This window comes from Phyllobates terribilis, unplaced genomic scaffold (assembly GCF_046119375.1).
Source record: "Phyllobates terribilis strain yellow unplaced genomic scaffold, ASM4611937v1 Scaffold_5__5_contigs__length_657084704, whole genome shotgun sequence".
Taxonomy (NCBI): domain Eukaryota; kingdom Metazoa; phylum Chordata; class Amphibia; order Anura; family Dendrobatidae; genus Phyllobates; species Phyllobates terribilis.
This window is the reverse complement of record NW_027362765.1, coordinates 442,443,306-442,468,078: the sequence shown is the minus strand read 5'-3', so window position 1 is coordinate 442,468,078 and position 24,773 is coordinate 442,443,306. Positions and strand designations below refer to the sequence as shown.

General features: G+C 43.8%; 1 protein-coding gene across 3 annotated transcripts in view; it reads left to right on the top strand.

Annotated features, from left to right (window-relative positions):
• Positions 1–257: 257 nt before the first annotated feature.
• Positions 258–24,773, top strand: part of SEMA4G (semaphorin 4G) — a 225,694-nt gene continuing 201,178 nt past the window's right edge. The window contains exons 1-2 of one of the 3 annotated variants that reach the window (XM_073685302.1): positions 258–468; positions 7,369–7,449. The gene's annotated coding sequence lies outside the window, so the exon portion shown is untranslated. Of the gene's footprint in view, positions 469–7,368; positions 7,485–24,773 lie in introns of all 3 variants that reach the window. The other 2 variants (XM_073685301.1, XM_073685299.1) reach the window with 2 other exon arrangements.

Below are 24,773 nucleotides of genomic sequence, written 5' to 3'. Positions count from 1 at the left end.
TGGAAGCGTTTTCTGAGCATTATAAAAAAAAAAAAAAAAAAAAACCTCTGTGTGAACATGACCTAATACAGCCCTGGTTCTACAATGTTCAGGTCCCTGTCATAAAGAGTAACACTACCCAAAGACAAAAATTGTGCAAGTCAGTGTGGCTGAAATATCCGCAGCATATTTGTAGCCGATCTTCCATAGAAATGACTTTGTGTGGAGAATTAGGTGCTGGTTAACCCTTTCCTCCAGGCTGTCAGGAATTAGCAGCTGCAGTCCCCAGCTCGGCCGCTAGGGGGAGTGCGCAGGCGCTACCTGTGTGCTGCGTGCACTTCCCAGCAGCGCGTTGTCTTTGTGAGTCCGGGGGAACCTGCCTATGTATCGCCGATCATCACAGGAGCGGAAGCCGGCGCCGTGATACGGGATTTATCCGGGATCTATCACGCTGCCAGCCGGTGCTTGGACCCAGCCCGCACACAGACGGTAAGAGCGGTACAGGTGGAGCAGGGTTTAGTGTCCTGTGCTGGAGGGAACCTGCCCTCAGTCCTACCTATCTGCACAATGCAATGCGCTGTACCTTTTGCATTTAACCCCTGCATTGCTTCACCTTTGCATTGACCCCACTGTTGGAGAATGCCCCCCCCCCAGGTATCTTTCCTCCAGTCTCTACATTAGGGGGCTGCACCCAATGTGCTCTTGTCTCCCCCCCCCTTCCCCATTTATTATACAGGTGTGATCTGTTACACTGCTGAATCCCACAAGGACCCCCTATAGGACTGCATTGCTTTATTGTATAGGTCCCAGTATGTGAATTAACCCTGTGAGGTGCTGGATCAGGCACACTACTTGCCTGCCTGTTTGCTTGCTTATTAACCCCTGCACTTCCAGAGGATTTTTCCTGGAGGTGCCTATTATAAAGTCAGTCTCCTGAGCGTAGGGACGTAATACTCTGCTGATAACAATGATCTCCTAATGTCATCGATTGGCAAAAAAATGATGTAAATGGTGATGGGGAAATCATTGCTATCCATATGGCTAAGCCGGCAATCACTCATCGAATGGGCCTTTACTGGCTGAGAATGGGTTAAACAGTTCTCGGGGATAGGTGCGTAGAGTAAGATTAATGGCGCTGCTGTTGATCGCTCGATAGTCCAGTCCTTACTAATTCACACATGTAAAGATATCAGTTACTGCAATGTGATGTGATGATCACACCAGCAGCGTCCTGCGTGGGTATCGCACCATAAACACACTACGAGCGCCCACTGACGGAGCCATTAATGTTACAGGGTATAGATTTCTACTACTGTTGTATTGCTGTTGGGATGCAATGATCGCCATCGGGTATTTTTTGTCAGATCTGCTGAGGAAAGTGTTAAACGGGAACAACTTAGTTACTGATTGTCAATGTCCCTTTAAGGCCTCATTCAGATGTTCCTTTTCTTTTTTGTGATTTTCATCAGTGCGCTGCGTCAGATGTCAGTGTTTGGTTCGTCAGTGCGTTTTTTTTTACTGTAAGTGTGTCATTAGCTTTTCTTATATATAAAAATAATCTAAAAAAGAAAAATGGAGTGTTTTTTTTTTTTATTAGCAAACAGTGAAAAAACAGACAGCACTAGGATGCAACAAGGATGCCGTCAATGCTCTGTCCAAATTTTTCACGTTTCCATAGACTTGAAATAGCGAGTTTGATCCGTGACTCTGATAAAATATGGAATATTTTTATTTTTCACAAAAAAACACATATGTGAACAGCCCCATAGACTATAAGCCGCTCATATTCATACGTGCAAAACACTGATAGGACATTGCTGCACCTATTGGCCCATAGCATACCCAGGATTTTATATGGGCGCATATATAATGTAGTCTTTCCTAGATATTGCTTCATGGTGGCATTACAGGATGTTACACAACACATTAATATGGATCCATAGATGTGCGCCCCATAGGGTGTATGTCCGTGACTTTGCTGTGATGCCGTACATCAGGGGTTCCCAACCTTTCTTACCATAAGAATCACATTCAGGTCTGAGAGATTGTCTCGAGCCTCACTCAATGTGAACAATTTTGTAGAAGTCCCCTCTAATTTGAAGGTTTTTAATTTTCAGTGAGCCTCCATATAAAGTATAAATAACCCCAGTGCCCCCTTAGATAATAATGGCCCTGTGGACACTGATACAGAGAGCTATGAGTCACATCAGGGGCCGCCAACTACACATGGCTCCTAAGTCGCTGGTTGGGGGTCCCGGCCTTACATAATACCAGTGAAGAGCTAATGGTGCACATTGATTCGCCACCACCAGTTACTCCATGGAAACGGCAATATTTCTTGCAATTGATTAGGAAAGGAATTGGAGAGCCGAGGGATTGAGAATGTGATTTATCAGTTATCCCTCACGCTGGGAGCCGCTGCTTTAATACTCTGCATATTAATTGCTGTTCCATCTCTGAGCCAGAGCAGAGAGCGACTACATCTCAAACGTTGCCGACCATTCATGTAAATATGCAACATTACATTAATAACAGAATGAAACTTTCCCTCTGGATGGGGGCACCAGAATTCAAGAATTCAGACTTATTCGCTCCATAGAAAAGGGATGAGTTGTGTGTTTTTTTTTTTTTTTTTTTTTTATAAATTCCCTTTAACAGCAAGAACAAGGCCTGACGATGCCATAACAGACTGGTTGGTCGTCTTCCAGGGATCCGGCTGGCCGTCTTCCAGGGATCCGGCTGGCCATCTTCCAGGGATCCGGCTGGCCGTCTTCCAGGGATCCGGCTGGCCGTCTTCCAGGGATCCGGCTGGCCGTCTTCCAGGGATCGGATCTGTCAATTCTCAGGTCATCACAAACCTAGGCACATGGGTCATGATTCATCATTGCTGCTGCTCCACTTTTCTGGAGTAATCTGTACCTTTTTATTGGCTTTGGCATTTGCCCCCTGGTATATTTATGTATGTATGTGTGTGTATGTGTATATATAAAATATATTTTATGCTTTTGGTGCTAAAAAGTTGCAAAAACTAATTAAAGATAGGAGCTTTTTTTGTTTTCTGCCAAATTCATGAACTTTGTGCGAAGTTTTGGGGGATTTAAAGCAAAATGTCAGTGAATACTACAAGGCAAAAAAAAAGACAATAGACTTCAACAAATCACAAATGATGAATTGGGCCCATAGAGTAGTCACTCCTAATCCAGTATTAAAAGGGTTAAGTGGCTTTCCTTCCTCTGCCATTGGCCTTATAATTACTTCCTAGCTGTAATCAGATTGGCAGATGTTATTAAATTTTTTTTTTCTTAAAACGGTTCAAATATTCTGTACAAAACAGATTATAATCAGCATTGATATTATTCTTCTAAATTACAGGGTAATTTCATGCATGGATATATATGTTCTGAACAAACGAAAGTCTCCAGATACCATAAGCGCACACCATCTTCTGTCAGCCTACGTCACTAACACGGCAGGCTCATGTCCCATGTTCCGACACCAGAAAATGGCAAGAATGGCAAAAAGGGTGTGTAAAATATGTGAAAAGAAACCTTATTAGTCTATTGCCCCATAAACAGGACATGTTTCGTCACTGCCAGATTCAACCAACTTTGATCTGATATCTATGCCCAGTTTTCATAATTCTTAAATTCTGCATGGAAACATGAATGTTCATATTCGTTGACAGCAAGTAGAGCTCTTTAAAACGGTGAGAAACTACGGTATATAACATGGAGTTGCAATTGAAAAGTTGCAGAGCTCTTCTTCGGGGATCTGGTCTCAAAATACCATAACATCATCAAGTTACTGAGGTAAAAGACCAATCTGTTTGGTGCCCGCCTTGTCTATCTGATTTAAAACTGGGGATACTGGTGGTGCAGAAGTAAGAAGGTGCTGCTCACACTGCTGTCAATACTGTCTGACCTAATACTGTAGATACCAGTGGTGCTGAGGTAAGAAGAGGCTGCTTACACTGCTGTCCACCCAGTCTGTCTAATACTGTAGATGCCAGTGGTGCTGGGGTAAGAAGAAGCCACTCACACTGCTGTTTATCATGTCCAGCAGAGCTAATACTGGATATTTGACAGGGTATTGAGGTAAGAATAGACTGCTCACACTGCTGTCCATGTCTTTCTAAATAATGAGTGTCTGCAATTACCTAGAGATAACCTATACTTTACCATGTCAAGTTACTGTCACAGCAGCCGCTTTGCATTCAGGGTGGACAGCAGTGTGAGCAACTTTTCTTACCTCAGCACCTCTGGTATTTCCAGTATTAGATCAGATAGAAAGGGTGGACAGTAGTGTGAGCAGCCTCTTCTTACCTCAGCACCCTGGTATCTCCAGTATTGGATCAGATAGACAGGGTGGACAGCAGTGTGAACAGCCTCTTCTTACCTCAGCACCCTGGTATCTCCAGTATTAGATCAGGTAGACAGGGTGGACAGCAGTGTGAGCAGCCTCTTCTTACCTCAGCACCAGCATTAGGTCAGAATATATACAGTGAGGAGCTTCCTACAGTTCTTACTACACATGATCAAAGTGATCTTCCTTGTTAGAATGGAAGTTTCTGTCAGTGTTATAAGACAGCTGCCATTTTACTGTTCTGTAGTGATTACCTCCCTAGACAAAAATAGTTCAATGTCCTAATTAAAAGTATTTAGAAATGTAATTCAAATTACATCTTTTTTCTTCTCCCAAAGAACACCTTTCAGGCTGTTTTTGCAACCCTATTTGGTGGGTACTTTCAGTATACGTGTCAAGAGACACCTGTGCCATGCACTATTTGGAATCATAGATCCCTATAAACCAGTCGAGTGTCCTTTTGACAGTAACTGGGCAAATATTTCCTTTTTTTTCTGTGTAGTAAAGTATTATTTGCAGTGATGTCCTATATTATACTCCATTGCAAAAATTATGTAAATCGTGTGGTAAATGTTCTATCTTTCTCATGGGGCCCTGCAAATGACTTTTGCTGCTGCAGTGGCACCACATAACATGTAAGTAGATTTCTCACATATATACATGGGGTGTGTGTGTGTCATATATGGAGATGGTACTGAGGCTTACTGTTGGAGCATACAGCAGCTGCAGGCTTATGCTGGATACTGTGTTGAGCAGACAGCAGATGGCGCTGTGTTAAATCTTAGCGTTTAATGTGTGTATTTCCTGTAGACTGTATTGTATGACCTCTCTATTTTTGTGTCAGTTCTTTTCCTGTATCCACTATATTATAATGATGCAGATAATGGTTGCTGACTGTATGTCCCTAGTAAAAACAGTTGATTCTCCCACAAATTCTACTGAAATCTGCAACAATTCATGGAACCCACAGGGACAGCATACGGACCAATGTAGTCGTAAGTGCTAGCGTCTGAGTGATTTTTGCATCCTTCACTAGTTTGATCCATTTTGCGTAGCAGAATGGGGCATGTGATATCAGGCCGATCCAGCATTCACCCACAATAGCGCCAGTCTCGACCAGATTTTGCAGGCGTAACTGGCCTGATAATTTTAGCTCTAGTGTGAATGTAGCCTAAGTCAGTTTAGTTGCATTAATGTGCTGCCGTCCCCTCCTTACAAACATTGATACACTAGTTTTCTTATCCTGTAGTCATACATATATTTCTACATTGGCTTCTGCCTCACTTCAGCTTTTCTCATTGCTCAAGTCTGTTTTTTTTGCATTATAATCCAATTAGCACCATTGTATAAACTCCAGAATTTCAGCAATACAGTCTAAAATGAAGCAAGTTCTTGGATAATATAGGTCTGACTCATTATTGCATTTATGCTTTTTTTTGGTGTTTTTGATCTGTTTTATGTGTTTGCCTGTGTTTTGGTTGTGTTTTTTTTTGTTGTTGTTGGGAGTTTAGATTTTTCAGCAGATTTATCAATTGGGATTTTTTAAGAGTCGCAAATTTTGGTGCAAATGTACTCAACGCATACACCCTCACTGGGGTGATTTTATGTGTGTTTATATTTTGGGCAAATTTTGCATTTCAGCAGTACAATAATAAAAAAAGACAAAATGAAAGAGCATTTTTGATTTTGTGCAAAATTAATGAACGAAGTGTGCCATTTTGAAGGTTTTGGCGTAAGAAAATAAAAACACAACGTACACCACAGGACAAGAAAGAAAAGTGACATAAAAGAAAAATGCAAATGATGAATCGGCCCTTTTATATGTCTGCGTTATCTTTGTCTTCCAACCTGTTTAGGAGACTATTGCTAATGGCAGCAACGTCGCCTACCTTTTCGCAGGTCCTGAATGATGTAGAAAAGTGCATCGCTTTGCAGATATATTCCCTCTTAAATTTAAAGGGGGTCTGTCACTTGCCATAAATATGTATTTTTTTAACCTGGTATAATGCTGCTGTTCTTCTGAATTCAGCAATATTTTCCTTTTGTTCCTGCTCCTCTCCTTTCCTGAGATATGACCTCCTCTTCCTTGTATGTAAATCTAGTCTTTTTACCGGTGTGGGTGTGGTCTTTAAATATTTCACAATGGGAGTGTCGAAGACTACGCCCATTTAGCTTAAAAGGGCAGATTTACATACACGGAAAAGGAGGCCATATCTCGGGAACGGAGAGGCGCAGGAACAAAAAAATAAAAATAGTTTAGATTCAGGAGAACAGTGGCATTTATAGCTGGTAAAAATACTAATCTGTGGCAAGTGACAGGTCCTGTTTAGTCTCTCAATACTTCTCTGTATTTGGTTTATGTTACTATTCACTAGCTTTGACTTTGTACCAGGAAGCTCAGGATGAACTCTGCTGTATGTCTCACCCATACTAGGAAGTATCACAGTATATGGCATTTTGTGAGAGCAGGTAAAACGGGGTTTTCTAGAATTGCCCAGTCGTATTTAGTAACTTTTTTGGCCTTGACCAGTTTTATTAAGCAAAATTGTATTTTGATCCAATTACATTAAGCAACGAAGATCTGGAAATTCCACATTTCTTCATCTGTTAATCCTGGCACAGGGCAGGATTACACAGTTCATGAGCTTCGTTTCAAACTTACTTTTAATTACTGCTCTCTTTCCTCAGGTCGTTAAAAAATCCCTTTTGTATGTTTGTGGTTGTGTCTGCCCGCACCCTCGCAATTTGTAATAAGTGTCAGCCATTGTACTTCTGCCCACATGGCGTTCTTCATATTGCTTTCCCAGGCTTCTGAGTGGCTCCCACAAAATTTGTCTTCCTACTTTTCCAGTCTTCTGAATGGACCATTTTCTTATTTGTGATGTTCATTTACTTTTTTTTTTTTCTATTTTTATTTATTCTACTCACTTATATAGTGCCATTAATTCCACAGCGCTTTACATACATTATCATTGCTGTCCCCATTGGGGCTCACAATCTAAATTCCCTATCCGTATGTCTTTACAGTGTGGGAGGAAACTGGAGAACCCAGAGGAATCCACGCAAACACAGGGAGAACATACAAACTCCTTGCAGATGTTGTCCTAGGTGGGATTTGAACCCAGGACCCCAGCGCTGCAAAGGTCTATACCCTGCTAAACCAAGCAGGCAAACTGTGTGCCATATTTATTATAGGGGCATACGTTGCATGATAGACTTGGTGCTTGGCTTGTTAGTCGCTTGTTTCTTATTTTGCCATCTCTTGCTTTACTTTACACCAGACATTTGTGCCATATGTGACGCATTTTGGGACCCCGCTTAGCCTCGCCCCTTGTTCTACATTTGGGGCACAGTACTGTGGATTGACGCACGGTGCAATTTTCAGGTTTTCCTGCTGATATATCTGTGACCTAAAATTATAGCCCTTGTAAATCTTTCCTCTGGGGGAGTTATGCGTAGCAGTCTCTTTTTAGCAGAAAATCCCTTAACAAAACCTGTGCATATTTTGTTCCAGATTTCTTTGCTAAAATGACTCATTTTGTTGCAGGTTTGCTGCAGCTTTCACTCTGCACATTGCAAAAGGTGAAATCCACAGTATAAATTGTAAACCAGCAGCGTCGGTCAGTTTACACTGCAGATTTTTAACGCAGTGTGTGGATAAGTTTTATTAAAATCCCAACATAATGCTTGTACTGTGTTATACCGTGTATTTGTTGCTGAAAATCCGCAAATATGGAATGTGTGCATGTGGCCTTCGAGGTCTTATCTTATGATGACTATTAGGCCATGTTCACACTATCAGTATTTCACATCAGTATTTGTTCCACTCCTGGTTTTGGCTTACAATCAGAGGGAAAGTATAATAGAAACACGTCACCACTTCTGTATTTATCACCCACTCCTGATTTTGGCTTACAAATACTGATGTAAAATACTGACCAAATCCTGAACGTGTGAACGTGGCCTTAGAGCATATGCAGGTCATAAAAGGTCTTTACGTTGCCACGTGTGAAAATGCTGCATATTTTCTGTAGGTGTCTGCACCAAAATGCTTAATAGCAATCTGCTCTAATAATTGAATTTTTGCTGCATTTATTTAAATGACCTTTCTTCTCTTTTTTTTTTGCGTTTTTTTCATACAGATTTGAATGCTTTTTTTAAGGCCATGTTCCCAAACGGTAAAAACTTATTTTTTTCTGTAGGTGTTCTCACTAAAAGACACAATGGCAATCTAGTCTGATATTGCATTTTTGCTGTGTTTTTTTTATGCATTCTCCCCGTTTTTTAATGTTAAGTACTGAAATGCTGGGATACTGCATTTAAAAAAAAAGCAATTGCATTTTTTACATCCATTTTTTCAGGCTCTCTATAAAAGCCTGCAGGCAAAAAGAAACCTCACAAACACAGTTCAACAGCATCTTTAAAGGGGTTATCCAGGACTATATAATTTTTTTACTACAGGCCTAAGAACTAACAGGCAGGTAGGTAGTTGCTAACAGCCTGCCCGGCACGATATCTGTCAGCGCCGAATAGTCACAGACAGCTCCTGCTGGCGATTCAGCGGCTTCCGCTGACGTCATGTCTGCAGAGGAGCGGCTTCTCTTCCGCTCTGCTCTGTTGACATCATAATGACTGCTGACGTCATGCTGATTGACAGCTGGCTCCCCGCTGCCTAACTGCGGGGAGCTAGCTGTCTATTAGCATGACATCGGTAGTCACGCCCCATGACAGGGCAGCCCAGAAGAATAAGAGCTTCTCTGTTGATGTGTAGCAACTGAATCCCTGGCAGGAACAGTCAATGATCGCTCTGAGCCGGCGCCCGGTAGAACAGGCCGGTAGTTGATACAAACCCTTATGGTAGTACCATGGGGCATAAATGCAGCATATTTTCAGACAAAATCAGCGGCGTTGTATAGTACCAGCATTGTGCATGAGATTTTTAAAAAAAGATTCTTTACCAGGGGCTGACATGCTATTGGTACAACTTGTGTAGCGCACAGGGACCCAAGGTGTAGTGGATAAGGGAAACCACATCCACCTCCAAAGCAACAATCCTTTTCTGTCACAGACTCATCATTGGATTGAAAAGGGCTCATGTACTGTTTTTGCACAGCGGCAAATGATCTTTATAAAAAAATTAATTAGAATTATTAAGTTTGCATTTTTCACACCGGCTACTGGGGCTTTTTTAGACTCCTACTTCCTGTTCTTCCAAGAAGAGTTTTCAACAGTCTCATTATCAGCAGAGTCAGGATTACAATGACAGGTAACACCTTTGTACACAGCTGATAACACGGATCCACCAATCACAATAGGTGATGTCATAGCTCCTTTCATAGGGACCTTTGCACACACTCATTAGATGCTTCAGTACAAAAGATATGGTCGCAGTCACTCTCTTCTAATAACTTACAAGTGGATTTCCTGACTCAACAAAAAGTAGGAGTCTAAAAATCCCCCATGTCCAGTGTGAAAATTGCAAGATTTCTATTTTTTTATTTGAATAAAGATCAAAATATGGAGAAAAAAACATTTCCATTTTTTTTTTAAATATAATTTTAACACCAAATTCAGATTTTTAAAGAATAGGTCATTTTCTGATGACACATTCCCTTTAAGAAAAAAAACTCACAATTTTATTGTAACGTGTGAATACAAGTAAATAAGCTCCGACCAGCTTACCGGCAGTTTATCTGGACGTATAAAAGTGCACCTGCCTTTTATTGCTACTGTTGGATGCATGTGGTCAAAAGGTGCCGTATATACCTGACCGTGGCCACAGTCTGGATGGCTCCTGTGGCCTCCGTACACCATAGTGACCCATCGCAAAAAAAAAACAGTTTACTGCGCAGCATAGCTGTTTTTTTGTGGTGACCCCGTGTCAACGGTGCTTTCCTCTATCGCACAATGTAGAGGTCTGCCTGCCACATGGAGGACAAAAGAACACTTTTTGGTCTACGTCTAGTGAATGGAGTCTGGCTATAATTAAAGTGGACATGTCACCAAGACAAAAGTGGCCACTTTTTATTCTTATATTATTCTCGTAGCTCCCCTGAGTATTTGTCTTTTCTCTTTTTTTTATAATCCGCCATACGCTTTGAGAGCTATGGACCTTTTTATTTAGTGTGCGCAATATGCAAATTTTTATGGTCTTTTTCAAAGGGGTGTGTATCACAGCCTAAAGACACGCCCCCAGGGACCTCTTTGGTAAAGACCACAAAAATTTGCACCAAATAAAAAGGCTCATATCTCTGGAATCAAACTGCAGCTTTAAAAAAATAAAAACTACAGAATTGCCAGGATAGCAAAAAGCAAAATCCGGCCACTTTTGACCTATTGATAGATCCTCTTTAAAGTATATGCCTGGAAAAGTTGTACTCTTGCCTCCATTTCTTTGTTCAGTCTGTTGAGATTGTGGGAATATATTGTAATGGACAGCCAGCAGATTTAGCCCTGGGCATCAAACTCCACAGTCCATTTCCTGCTCCCTGGGAGACATAAATGTGCACTAATTGCTTGTACCCCAATGAATTTTATTTATTGGTTAATAATACAATTGATCCTTATGTTCGCTGCTTAAATCCTGCCTGATTTACAATTATTAGTCAGGAAAACAAATCTGTTCCTGAAGCCGCATTGCCAAAATGTATCTTTCTATAAGACGCTTTGTAACGATTAGATGTAGTCGAGGCGAGTTTGTCCTGGTGCAATGCATCATAGGAGAACAATTATTTTCTGTGGCCAACGGAGACCTGAATTTTGGACTATAGTCACATCATCCCTGCCCACCACTTCAAAGTGTGTTTTCTCTAGGTGCCTGATTAGTAAACTGGTACAAAGGACAGATAGAAACATTTCTTACCCACCGTGGGTAATGAGATCTTGGCTTAAAGGAAAGATTTCTACATTCTATTTTTTTCTGTGCCAGTTGTTCTTCAGCATTTGGAAGCACTCTTTAGGCTATGTGCCCACGTTGCATTTATGAAGCAGAAAATTTCTGCTGCATAAATGCAAGTCCTCTCCCGGAAAAACGCATGCGGAATTCCGCACGCGTTTATCGCGCATTTTTCGCGCGTTTATCACGCGTTTTCCACATGCGGAATTGCCTTGCGTTTTTTATGCATTGGACAAAGGCAATTCCGCTTGCGGAAACGCAAAATTAAATGACATGCTGCGGATTTTTGAACGCGGCATAAACGCTGCGGAAAAATCCGCAGCATGTGCATAGAACTTGCGGAATCCCATTGGGGACCATGGGGTGCGGATATACATGCGTTTTTCAAGCGTTTACGCTGCGGAAATTCCGCAGCATATACGCTTGAAAAATGCTACGTGGGCACACAGCCTAAGTGTTGCCCTATTTTCATTTACCCTATTAGGCAGCTGAAGGGGGATTCTCTGTTCATTGAGGGGTCCTCAGCTCTAGTTCCAAAGAGAAGAGTAATTACAAAAAAACATTTCTGGACTGGAGGACCTGTCCTGTCCTGCACTACACATGCAATCATTTGATCCAATTGTATGCTGTGTATTGCTTACGTTCTCCTCTGGTGGCACTACAGGAAAACACTGCCAAGTATTCCTAATTATTGCTGATCATGTTGGGGGCTCAGGAGACAGATACTCTATCAGCTTGTTAATGAACCCTTCTAAAGGCTCGTGCACATGACTGTAAAGATTGGACGAGTGCTATCCGTCGTTTTGGTGGATACCTGTCACGGGTGTGTCGCCACGAAGATCGTCACGAGTACACAGCCTGACTTCTCGCAGCTGACTTGTTGGTGCTTTGTGTTTTTCGGCAGTGAGGGAGTTAATTCTCTCTCTCTCTGTGCTAGACGAGGTCCAGCCTCGCCCAGCTGCAATCAATACTTCTGTAGTGAGACTCCTTCAAATGCCTGCTGGTCTGTTTGGGAAGTGTCGGTGAAAGCATTTCATTCAGACTTAGAGCGGATCGTCGTGTTTGGAGTTTCTGAGATAAGTGTACTTGGAGTGTATTTTCCCTTCCTCGCTTTATCATTTATCTCCTTTCCCGTTGGTGTTCCCTCTGTTGTAGTTGTGTAGTTGTTGTATGCAAGGTGGTTTTGGTTTTTCCCTTGTACTGTCTCGTTCGTCTAAGTACTGTGTGTGGGCATATTATTTCTTGTCCCCTTTTGTTGTGATCGGGGTCCTTCTCAGGACTAGATTACTTAGGTGCAGGGATCCTCAGGAGGTAGGGGTTACGCTGGCGGCCTGGACCTCTGTACCTTTAACAGTACCTCCAGGTTGAGGGATTAGTCAGGGCCCCAGCTTAGGGTCAGCTTAGGCCCCCTACCTCCAGTATACTGAGACAGCGTGACAATACCACTCTGTAACGCTGGTGGGTGTGGACCCACTGCGCCACAGGCCGGGCTTACCCTGGAGTGGCGTGACTAAGTGACTACCTGGTATTCACTAAAGCCACTGATGGTGAGGATAGGCTTGGCCACAGGTAGTCAACAGGTACCACTCCAGGGCAGTACCCGGGTCTGCAACAGCTGACCGGAGGGTCCGAGGCATGGGTGCGAGGTACATGGGGGCAAAGTCAAAGACGTGGTCAGACAATCCGAGATCAGGGCAGGCAGCACAGGTTGAATATACCTAACTGAGGTCAGGAGCGGAGAAATCAATATAAACAGTAAAGAGCCAGGTCAATATCGGGAGAGTCAGAATGAACATGCACAAACATGAGCTAAAGACAAGCTACTAGGAACCTACATTTAAGCAAGAAGTGGTGAGAGGAGCTGCCTAATAAACCCCCTTCTGCCTAGGGATTGGCTAGGGAAACCAAACTTTGCAGTACACAATGTGTTTGAGTTCCTGCAAAGTCTGTCCGTGCCTCCCTATAGCCAGGTGGAGACTCGCTAGCAGCAGTAGGATGCAGCAGAGATGGAAATACTGCAAGAGGCAACTCGGTGAGATGACCCAAGATTGTGAGGAGCAGAGCGGTGAACGCAGTGAGTAGGGCGGCGCTTACTGCCCGTGTGAGTTGCTGGCTTGACACACTCGTCCCCATGTTATTCTATGGGGCCATGCACATGTCCGACTCTGTCCAGGGAAAGTTCTATCTGATTATTTATTGGATTGCATGTGGCCATTTGTGTCCATGGGTCAGTGGAAAAAAAATCGAACCGCACTGGGATGACATCTGAGTGGAGAAGATGGGGAATTTTTTATTTTACTTATCTGAGAAAATCGGATCACACTCTGATCACAGTGTGATTAACATAATTGGACACATTTTCTCTGATGACCCGAGCCTTACAAAGTAGGTCATTGTCCAAAGTGGAAGACCTTTTATCTGCTCATAAGGCTTTCCTGACTCCAGCTCCCTTCTCCATTGGCCATGCCCTGAGATGGGGTGAGGGGTATAGAATTCTGTCAACGATCAGTTGTTTTTTTTTTTTTGTTTGTTTTTAAAACCTGTTCCATTTTTGTCAGTTTTACCATGATTTTTTTCTAGACTATAGAATATTTTATCTGGACAGAAGTGGAGCATAAATGTGGCAGGCCATAGCTCGTACTTGTATTAACTATTAAACCAATCTGTAGCATCAGAAGTCTTTTGACATTTCATTTGATATATTGCAGACATTGCTCAAATTAGTGATCATTTTTTGCATAGTGCCAAACCCTTTCCAACAGACGGTATGGATAGATCGTCTCCTATGTTGCTATAATCTGCAAGGAGCTATCAGAAGGAAAATATAGAAGCAGGTGGGTTACTTCTGTGTATAGAGTCAGCTCTAGATGGTCAGATCCACATGTAGACTTCATTAGGTGGAGTGCAGGGTGTATTACTAATAATCTGCTAAAACGCGGACATAAATCGTTACTACTGTGCTGTGGTTAGGGACGTGAGGCATGTGGGTGAATATATTTAGATACAGATAAAATTTATTATGCATGTTTGTAGAGAAGCATTTGTCTTTTATTTAGGCCATTTTGACCATATTTGCAAAAAAAAAAAAAAAAATATATATATATATATAGGACACACCTTCTCATTTAAAGATTTTTCTGTATTTTCATGACTATGAAAATTATACATTCACACTGAAGGCATCAAAACTATGAATTAACACATGTGGAATTATATACTTAACAAAAAAGTGTGAAACAACTGAAAATATGTCTTATATTCTAGGTTCTTCAAAGTAGCCACCTTTTGCTTTGATGACTGCTTTGCACATTCTTGGCATTTTCTTGATGAGCTTCAAGAGGTAGTCACCGGAAATGGTTTTCACTTCGCATGTGTGCCCTGTCAGGTTAAATAAGTGGGATTTCTTGCCTTATAAATGGGGTTGGGACCATCAGTTGTGTTGTGCAGAAGTCTGGTGGATACACAGCTGATAGTCCTACTGAATAGACTGTTAGCTGCTTTTTTCTTGCCATAATACAAATTCTAAGTAAAGAAAAACGAGTAGCCATCATTACTTTAAGAAATGAAGGTCAGTCAGTCTGAAAAATTGGGCAAACTTTGAAAAGTGTCCCCAAGTGCAGTTGCAAAAACTATCAAGCGCTACAAAGAAACTGGCTCACAGGAGGACCGCCCCAGGAAAGGAAGACCAAGAGTCACCTCTGCTTCTGAGGATAAGTTTATCCGAGTCACCAGCTTCAGAAATCACAGGTTAACAGCAGCTCGGATTAGAGACCAGGTCAATGCCACACAGAGTTCTAGCAGCAGACACATCTCTTCAACAACTGTTAAGAGGAGACTTTGTGCAGCAGGCCTTCATGGTAAAATAGCTGCTAGGAAACCACTGCTAAGGACAGGCAACAAGCAGAAGAGACTTGTTTGGGTTAAAGAACACAAGGAATGGACATTAGACCAGTGGAAATCTGTGCTTTGGTCTGATGAGTCCAAATTTGAGATCTTTGGTTCCAACCACCGTGTCTTTGTGCGACGCAGAAATGGTGAACGGATGGACTCTACATGCCTGGTTCCCACCGTGAAGCATGGAGGAGGAGGTGTGATGGTGTGGGGGTGCTTTGATGGTGATACTGTTGGGGATTTATTCAAAATTGAAGGCATACTGAACCAGCATGGCTGCCACAGCTTATTGCAGCGGCATGCTATTCCATCTGGTTTGCGTTTAGTTGGACCATCATTTATTTTTCAGCAGGACAATGACCCCAAACACTCCTCCAGGCTGTGTAAGGGCTATTTGACCAAGAAGGAGAGTGATGGGGTGCTATGCCAGATGACCTGGCCTCCACAGTCACCAGACCTGAACCCAATTGAGATGGTTTGGGGTGAGCTGGACCGCAGAGTGAAGGCAAAAGGGCCAACATGTGCTAAGCATCTCTGGGAACTCCTTCAAGATTGTTGGAAGACCATTTCCGGTGATTACCTCTTGAAGGTCATCAAGAGAATGCCAAGAGTGTGCAAAGCAGTCATCAAAGCTAAAGGTGGCTACTTTGAAGAACCTAGAATATAAGACCTATTTTCAGTTGTTTCACACTTTTTTGTTAAGTATATAAATCCACATGTGTTAATTCATAGTTTTGATGCCTTCAGTGTGAATGTACAATTTTCATAGTCATGAAACTACAGACAAATCTTTAAATGAGAAGGTGTGTCCAAACTTTTGGTCTGTACTGTATATCTATCTTTTTTTTTCAGCAAGGTTTTTTATATCGCATGTTCTGAATTTTTCTATGCACGGTACCATCTATCCCCCTTCACATGAAATGGGCCTGAGTTGCAGTCTTCTGTCCCACTACTGGCAGCAGAAACAATGAAGAACAAGCCTCGGCCCTCCACATTCTTGTAATCATTGGGGGTCCCTGCTGACATCTCCTTTCTCCACCAGTGAGCAGGTGACACAAATCTTTGGAGATATGTTGTCACCTATTATTATGGTTGGAGTACCCCTCAGTGGCTCCTAACCCTGGTGTGAAAGAGGCCTGATAAGTATAGAAGGTTGGATAGAAGACGCTTGGACAGTAGATATGGAGATAAGAGCAAAAAGCGTTCTCCTCCATGTGTGACGTGAGATAGCAATGTGAAATTAACTACAAAAAAAAATAGCAAAATCTTTAGTTTTTGACAGTTTTTTGCTTTTTTTTTTATTTTATTGCCTTTAAAACAAAACCAGCCATGTCTTTCTTTATTTGCCACTTGACCTTCTTCTAAAAGCCATCATGATGGTATTGTAGTGATCCTCATTTTTCACAGTGACAGATCTGGAGTTGTGCAGTTACTAGCCAACCTTTCTAAAGCTCGTTATAGCAGCATTTTGTTTGTCCAGAATCTGCAAAATTACAGTGAGGATCTTCTGAAACTGAAGCTTGTGATTTAATATTGAGGGCTACCCTATAGTTGATATGGAGCTCCTGGATGAGAAGGCTTTGTCCATGGATGCTGTGTCCACCTTCAAAAACTTTTAGATTTTTTCTGTCCTCTTGATGCATATAAAATGACGAATGAAACAACTTTGCAATCGGTCTTATTTAGAAATCTATCGTTTAGTTTCCACAGCTCCTGTGCCGACCCATGCGTCTACAAGTAGTGTTGAGCGATACCTTCCGATATCAGGAAATATCGTATCGGATTGGATCGGGCCGATACCCAAAAAGTATCGGATATCGCCGATTCCGATACCGGAAACCAATGCAAGTCAATGGGACACAAATATCGGAATGAAAATAAACCCTTTCTTTCCTTGTAGGTTAATTCTACATGAAGTAAAACAACTAAGAATAATGTAGAATGACATGAAAAGCCGGCAATTCATCAGCGGCATACACCGGTACCCGACAATTTACAACAGAAAGAATAGAGCATCACACATAGATTAGATAGATAGAAACATGTCAGTCACATATATATGAAGTACAGTGACAGTGCTGCTTACTGTACTTGTCATTTAGTGTAAAGGATTTATTAAAAAAAATATTAGTGTTTTCGTGCACCGTCTCTTTAAAAAAGCCGGCCGGCAATTCAGCAGCGGTACCCGACAATTTATAACAGACAGAATATAGCTTCACACATAGATTAGATAGATAGAAACATGTCAGCCACATATATAAGAAGTACAGTGACAGTGTTGCTTACTGTACTTGTCATTTAGTGTAAAGGATTTATTTAAAAAAATAATAGTGTTTTCATGCACCGTCTCTTTAAGAAAGCCGGCCGGCAATTCAGCATCTGTACCCGACAATTTAGAATAGAAAGAATAGAGAATCACACATAGATTAGATAGATAGAAACATGTCAGTCACATATATATGAAGTACAGTGATAGTGTTGATTACTGTACTTGTCATTTAGTGTTAAAATAAAGGATTTATTTAAAAAAAAATTGGCGTGGGGTTCCCCTTAATTTTAGGCTCTAGCGGAGGTTAAGCAGACAGCTGGGGCAAATGTTTGAAGCCTGGGAAGGGGGTAATACCCACGGAGCTTCCCAGGCTACTAATATCAGCCCCCAGCTGAATACCTAGCCTTTACTAGCTATTAAAATGGGGGAACCCCCCAAAAAAAATAACGTGGGGTCCCCCCTAATTTAATAGCTAGCACAGGCTAGGCAGACAGCTGGGGGCTGATATTAATAGCCCAGGAAGGGTGCCATGAATATTGGCCCCCTCCCAGGCTAGAAACACCAGCCGTCAGCCGCCCCAGAAATGGCGCATCCATAGGATGCGCCAATTCTGGCACTTAGCCTCGCTCTTCCACGCTGCCCTGGTGCGGTGGCAGGGGGTAATAGGGCTGGGGTTGATGTCAGCTTATAATGCCAGCTGACATCAAGCCCAGGTTACTAATGGAGAGGCGTCTATAAGACACCCCCATTACTAACCCCATAGTCAAAGTTAAAAGAAAACACAACACCCAGAATAAAGTCCTTTAATTGAAATAAAGACACAATCCTTTATTGTTCTAAATTAAACCATACTTACCATCACGCCCATTCCAGCTGAAGCCAACGATCTCCTGCAATAAAAGTAAAATAATAAAGCAACCTCATCCTTACCTTTCCATGGTTCCCACGACAGCTTCAGCTCTGCTACATCGAGATGACAGGCTGGACCGCAGCAGAACGCTGCCATCCAGCCTGTCATCCCGCAGACACTGAGAAGCGCAGGCATGCTTGCGCTCTGCAGTGTCTGGCTGTGACGGCATAAAGATGAGACGAGTTCATGTCCAATGAACTCAGCTCACCTCATGCACGTCACTGACAGCGTGGGAAAATTCTCATGCTGAAGTGCTGAGTGCAGGAGAATTTTCCCACGCTGTCAGTGACGTACATGAGGTGAGCTGAGTTCATTGGACATGACCTCGGCTCATCTGGATGCCGTCACAGCCAGACACTGAGGAGTGGAAGTATGCCTGCGCTTCTCAGTGTCTGCGGGATGACAGGATGGATGGCAGCGTTCTGCTGCGGTCCAGCCTGTCATCTCAATGTAGCAGAGCTGAAGCTGTCGTGGGAGCCATGGAAAGGTAAGGATGATGTTGCTTTATTATTTTACTTTTATTGCAGGAGATCGTTGGCTTCAGCTGGAATGGGCGTGATGGTAAGTATGGTTTAATTTAGAACAATAAAGAATTGTGTCTTTATTTCAATTAAAGGACTTTTTTCTGGGTGTTGTGTTTTTTTAAATACTTTACTAGAAATTCATGGTGGTCATGTCTAATATTGGCGTGACCCCATGAATTTCGGGCTTAGGGCCAGCTGATAATGCCAAGCTGGCCTTAACCCCTTTATTACCCAGTGAGCCACCGCACCAGGGCCCTGGATGAGTTGGGTACAGCGCCAGAAGATGGCGCTTCTATGAACGCGCCATTTTCTGGGGCGGCTGCGGACTGTAATTTGCAGCGGGGGTGGCCCAGAAAGCTTGGGTCTCCCTGCGCTGCGGATTCCAGCCCCCAGCTGCCTAGTTGTATCTGGCTGGGCACAAAAATAGGGCGAAGCCCCACGCATTTTTTTTTTTAATTATTTCATGAAATAATTTTTTTAAAAAAGGGCTTCCCTATATTGTTGTGTCCGGCCAGGTACAAATAGGCAGCTGGTGGTTGGGGGCAGCCTGTTCCTGCCTGCTGTACCTGGCTGGACACAAATATAGGGCGAAGCCCCACGTCAATTTTTTTTAAAATAAATCCTTTATTTTAACACTAAATGACATTTGAGGAGTTAATAAAGATGCAGTCCCTAAATTATTATTTATTTTTTAATTAATTTTTCCCAAAACTTTTGACGTGGGCTTCGCCATATTTTTGTATGCCAGCCAGGTACAGCATCCAGCTTCTATGAACGCGCCATTTTCCGGGGTGGCTGCGGACTGCAATTTTCAGCGGGGGGGGGGGGCAGAAAGCTTGGGCCTCCCTGCGCTGCAGATTCCATCCCCCAGCTGCCTAGTTGTACCTGGCTGGACACAAAAATAGGGAGAAGCTTCAAGTATTTTTTTTTTTAATTATTTCATGAAATTCATGAAATAATTAAGAAAAAAAGGGCTTCCCTATATTGTTGTGTCCAACCAGGTACAAATAGGCAGCTGGTGGTTGGGGGCAGCCCGTTCCTGCCTGCTGTACCTGGCTGGACACAAATATAGTGCGAAGCCCCACGTCAATTTTTTTTAAATCATTTCAGGAAATTCATGAAATAATTAAAAAAAATTGATGTGGGGCTTCGCCCTATATTTGTGTCCAGTCAGGTACAGCAGGCAGGAACGGGCTGCCCCCAACCACCAGCTGCCTATTTGTACCTAGCCGGACACAACAATATAGGGAAGCCCTTTTTTTCTTAATTATTCCATGAATTTCATGAATTTAAAAAAAAAAACGTGGAGCTTCGCCCTATTTTTGTGTCCAGCCAGGTACAACTAGGCAGCTGGGGGCTGGAATCTGCAGCGCAGGGAGGCCCAAGCTTTCTGGGCCCCACCCGCTGCAAATTGCAGTCCGCAGCCGCCCCGGAGAATGGCGCGTTCATAGAAGCGCCATCTTCTGGCGCTGTACCCAACTCATCCAGGGCCCTGGTGCGGTGGCTCACTGGGTAATAAAGGGGTTAAGGCCAGCTTGGCATTATCAGCTGGCCCTAAGCCCGAAATTCATGGGGTCACGCCAATATTAGACATGACCACCATGAATTGCTAGTAAAGTATTTAAAAAAAACACAAACACCCAGAAAAAAGTCCTTTAATTGAAATAAACACACAATTCTTTATTGTTCTAAATTAAACCATACTTACCATCACGCCCATTCCAGCTGAAGCCAACGATCTCCTGCAATAAAAGAAAAATAATAAACCAACCTCATCCTTACCTTTCCATGGCTCCCACGACGGCTCCAGCTCTGCTACATCGAGATGACAGGCTGGACCGCAGCAGAACGCTGCCATCCAGCCTGTCATCCCGCAGACACTGAGAAGCGCAGGCATACTTCCACTCCTCAGTGTCTGGCTGTGACGGCATCCAGATGAGCCGACAATGAACTCGGCTCACCTCATGTACGTCACTGACAGCGTGGGAGAATTCTCCTGCACTCAGCGCTTCAGCGTGAGAATTTTCCCACGCTGTCAGTGACGTGCATGAGGTGAGGTCATGTCCAATGAACTCGGCGCACCTCATGCACGTCACTGACAGCGTAGGAAAATTCTCACGCTGAAGCGCTGAGTGCAGGAGAATTTTCCCACGCTGTCAGTGACGTGCATGAGGTGAGCTGAGTTCATTGGACATGACCTCCGCTCATCTGGATGCCGTCACAGCGAGACACTGAGGAGCGCAAGCATGCCTGCGCTTCTCAGTGTCTGCGGGATGACAGGCTGGATGGCAGCGTTCTGCTGCGGTCCAGCCTGTCATCTCGATGTAGCAGAGCTGAAGCTGTCCTGGGAACCATGGAAAGGTAAGGATGAGGTTGCTTTATTATTTTACTTTTATTGCAGGAGATCGTTGGCTTCAGCTGGAATGGGCGTGACTGTAAGTATGGTTTAATTTAGAACAATAAAGAATTGTGTCTTTATTTCAATTAAAGGACTTTTTTCTGGGTGTTTGTGTTTTTTTTAAATACTTTACTAGAAATTCATGGTGGTCATGTCTAATATTGGCGTGACCCCATGAATTTCGGGCTTAGGGCCAGCTGATAATGCCAAGCTGGCCTTAACCCCTTTATTACCCAGTGAGCCACCGCACCAGGGCCCTGGATGAGTTGGGTACAGCGCCAGAAGATGGCGCTTCTATGAACGCGCCATTTTCCGGGGCGGCTGCGGACTGCAATTTGCAGCGGGTGGGGCCCGGAAAGCTTGGGCCTCCCTGCGCTGCGGATTCCAGCCCCCAGCTGCCTTGTTGTACCCGGCTGGACACAAAAATAGGGCGAAGCCCCACGTATTTTTTTTTTTAATTATTTCATGAAATTCATGGAATAATTAAGAAAAAAAGGGCTTCCCTATATTGTTGTGTCCGGCTAGGTACAAATAGGCAGCTGGTGGTTGGGGGCAGCCCGTTCCTGCCTGCTGTACCTGACTGGACACAAATATAGGGCGAAGCCCCACATAATTTTTTTTTAATTATTTCATGAATTTCCTGAAATAATTTAAAAAAAATTGACGTGGGGCTTTGCACTATATTTGGGTCCAGCCAGGTACAGCAGGCAGGAACGGGCTGCCCCCAACCACCAGCTGCCTATTTATACCTGGTTGGACACAACAATATAGGGAAGCCCTTTTTTTCTTAATTATTCCATGAATTTCATGAAATAATTAAAAAAAAAAAAACGTGGAGCTTCTCCCTATTTTTGTGTCCAGCCAGGTACAACTAGGCGGCTGGGGGATGGAATCTGCAGCGCAGGGAGGCCCAAGCTTTCTGCCCCCCGCTGAAAATTGCAGTCCGCAGCCGCCCCGGAAAATGGCGCGTTCATAGAAGCTGGATGCTGTACCTGGCTGGCATACAAAAATATGGCGAAGCCCACGTCAAAAGTTTTGGGAAAAATTAATTAAAAAATAAATAATAATTTAGGGACTGCATCTTTATTAACTCCTCAAATGTCATTTAGTGTTAAAATAATGGATTTATTTAAAAAAAAAATGGCGTGGGATCCCCCATAATTTTAGTCTCTAGCGGAGGTTAAGCAGACGGCTGGGGCAGATGTTTGAAGCCTGGGAAGGGGGTAAAACCCACGGAGCTTCCCAGGCTACTAATATCAGCCCCCAGCTGAATACCTAGCCTTTACTAGCTATTAAAATGGGGGACCCCCCCAAAAAAAATGACGTGGGGTCCCCCCTATTTTAATAGCTAGCAAAGGCTAGGCAGACAGCTGGGGGCTGATATTAATAGCCCAGGAAGGGTGCCATGAATATTGGCCCCCTCCCAGGCTAGAAACACCAGTCGTCAGCCGCCCCAGAAATGGCGCATCCATAGGATGCGCCAACTCTGGCACTTAGCCTCGCTCTTCCACGCTGCCCTGGTGCGGTGGCAGGGGGTAATAGTGGTGGGGTTCATGTCAGCGCCAGCTGCCATGAAGCCCAGGTTAGTAATGATGGGCGTCTATAAGACACCCCCATTACTAACCTACAAAGTGTTAAAAAGAAAAAACACACACTACACCCAGAAAAAAATAATTTATTTGAAATAAAACACACAATTTTATTTAATTCTTAGTTTACTAAAAATAATAGTTACCTGTCCACGTTCCTGCGCTGATCTCCCATGCACAGCTGTCACATCTGGAGATGGTGACAGCTGTGCATGGCTGCTGTAAGCTCACGCTGCCGGGAACACGTCCGCTCCCGGCAGCGGGAGCCACTGACTGAGGTCACCGGAGTGCATTCAGTCAGCGCAGCTCCGGAGACCTCCTTTACGGCACTGCTGTACCGTGGGAATTTCTCACTATACAGCAGGGCCGTAAAGCAGCTAACCGGAGCAGCGCTGCCTGAACTCCGGTGAACCCGCTTATGCTGTCATTCTAGCGGCGGCAGCGGTTCAGAGCGGTCACATTCTATGTGGCTGCTCTGAACTGGAGATCTTCGTGGGACACTCGTGGACTACTACGGAGGGGTAAGGATAAGGTTGTGGTTTATTATTTTATATTTTATTACAGGAGATCGATGGCTTCGGGGAATTAGGTGTCTTGGTGAGTATAGGTGTAGTTTTTTATTTTTTACTTTATTTTAGGTGGCGATCGGCGGGGACAGGTAATGTATGAACTAATTTCTTTTAGGTAACCACTGGCCACCAATGACGTGTATTTAACATTTATTGGGGACACAGTAGGGCAATTTAAATAGCAGGATCAGTCTGATGGGAACTACTGCTCCCATTGAGCTGATCCTGCTGGCAGGAGTGGACGGGGGACAGACATAGGCCGATGGGAGTAGTAGTGTCACATCGGCCTATGTCTGCCTGCACGCACACACCCGCACACATCGCACAGACACCCCGCACACACACCCCGCACACATCGCACAGACACCGCGCACACCCGCACAAACATCGCGCACACACCCCGCACACACACTAATCATGACGGGTCTGGGAGGTGAGGCTGACCTGTGCGGCCGTGGGAAAGTTCATGTGAGTTCATGCAGTCAAGCATGAACTCACATGAACCCTCTGAGGGCACCGCGGCGACTTCAAATGAACAGCTGATCGGCATCACCTGATACCTCAGCTGTTCATTTGAAATAACCGGCGGGAAAGCACAGAACGGGAAAGCCGGCGGTGAAGTCTTTTCACTGCCGGCTTCCCCGCCCGGGTCCTTCACTCCCCGCTCCTTGGAGCTGCGCTCCCCGCCCGGTCCTAACTTACGATCGGGATGGGAGGTGGCGAGGGGAGCGGAGGATCGGGGTGGGAGGCTGCGGGGAAGCAGTATGGGGCTGTGTGATTGTTTAAAAGCCGGCGGCTTTATACCGCCCGCCGGCTTTTAAACAATCAGGAGAATTCTCCCCCGCTGGGATGGCATTCTGATGACAGGCTGGATCGCGCTGCCATCCAACTTGTCATCCTTCACAGACACTACAGAGCGCAGGCATTATGGGAACTTCCGATTCCGGTATCCGATATTGTAAAAGTATCGGAATTAAGTATCGGAATTCCGATACCGCGAATATCGGCCGATACCCGATATTACAGTATCGGAATGCTCAACACTATCTACAAGGTAACAGACAAAACCCAAACTGTGTAGTCTGATCCTGCAATCATTTTCCGTTCTGCCTTTCCTTTCCTTTTGGCTAACCCACCAAATGTACGTAGGATCAAAATAGGGGACATATGAGAGGAGGTATGAGGCTTCAAAGTGTAGGAATATGCTCCACAGAACTTGTTTGCTCCCTGTTAGTCTGCATGTGAGCTGTAGACTCAAAACAATAGGTAATCTGATTGAATTGGGCAACTACTTCATTTTTTGATACATATATGGTCAACACAATGACCCTATTATATTATCACAACTCAAAAACATAGTACCATACTGAGCGCTGAAGTGACCATA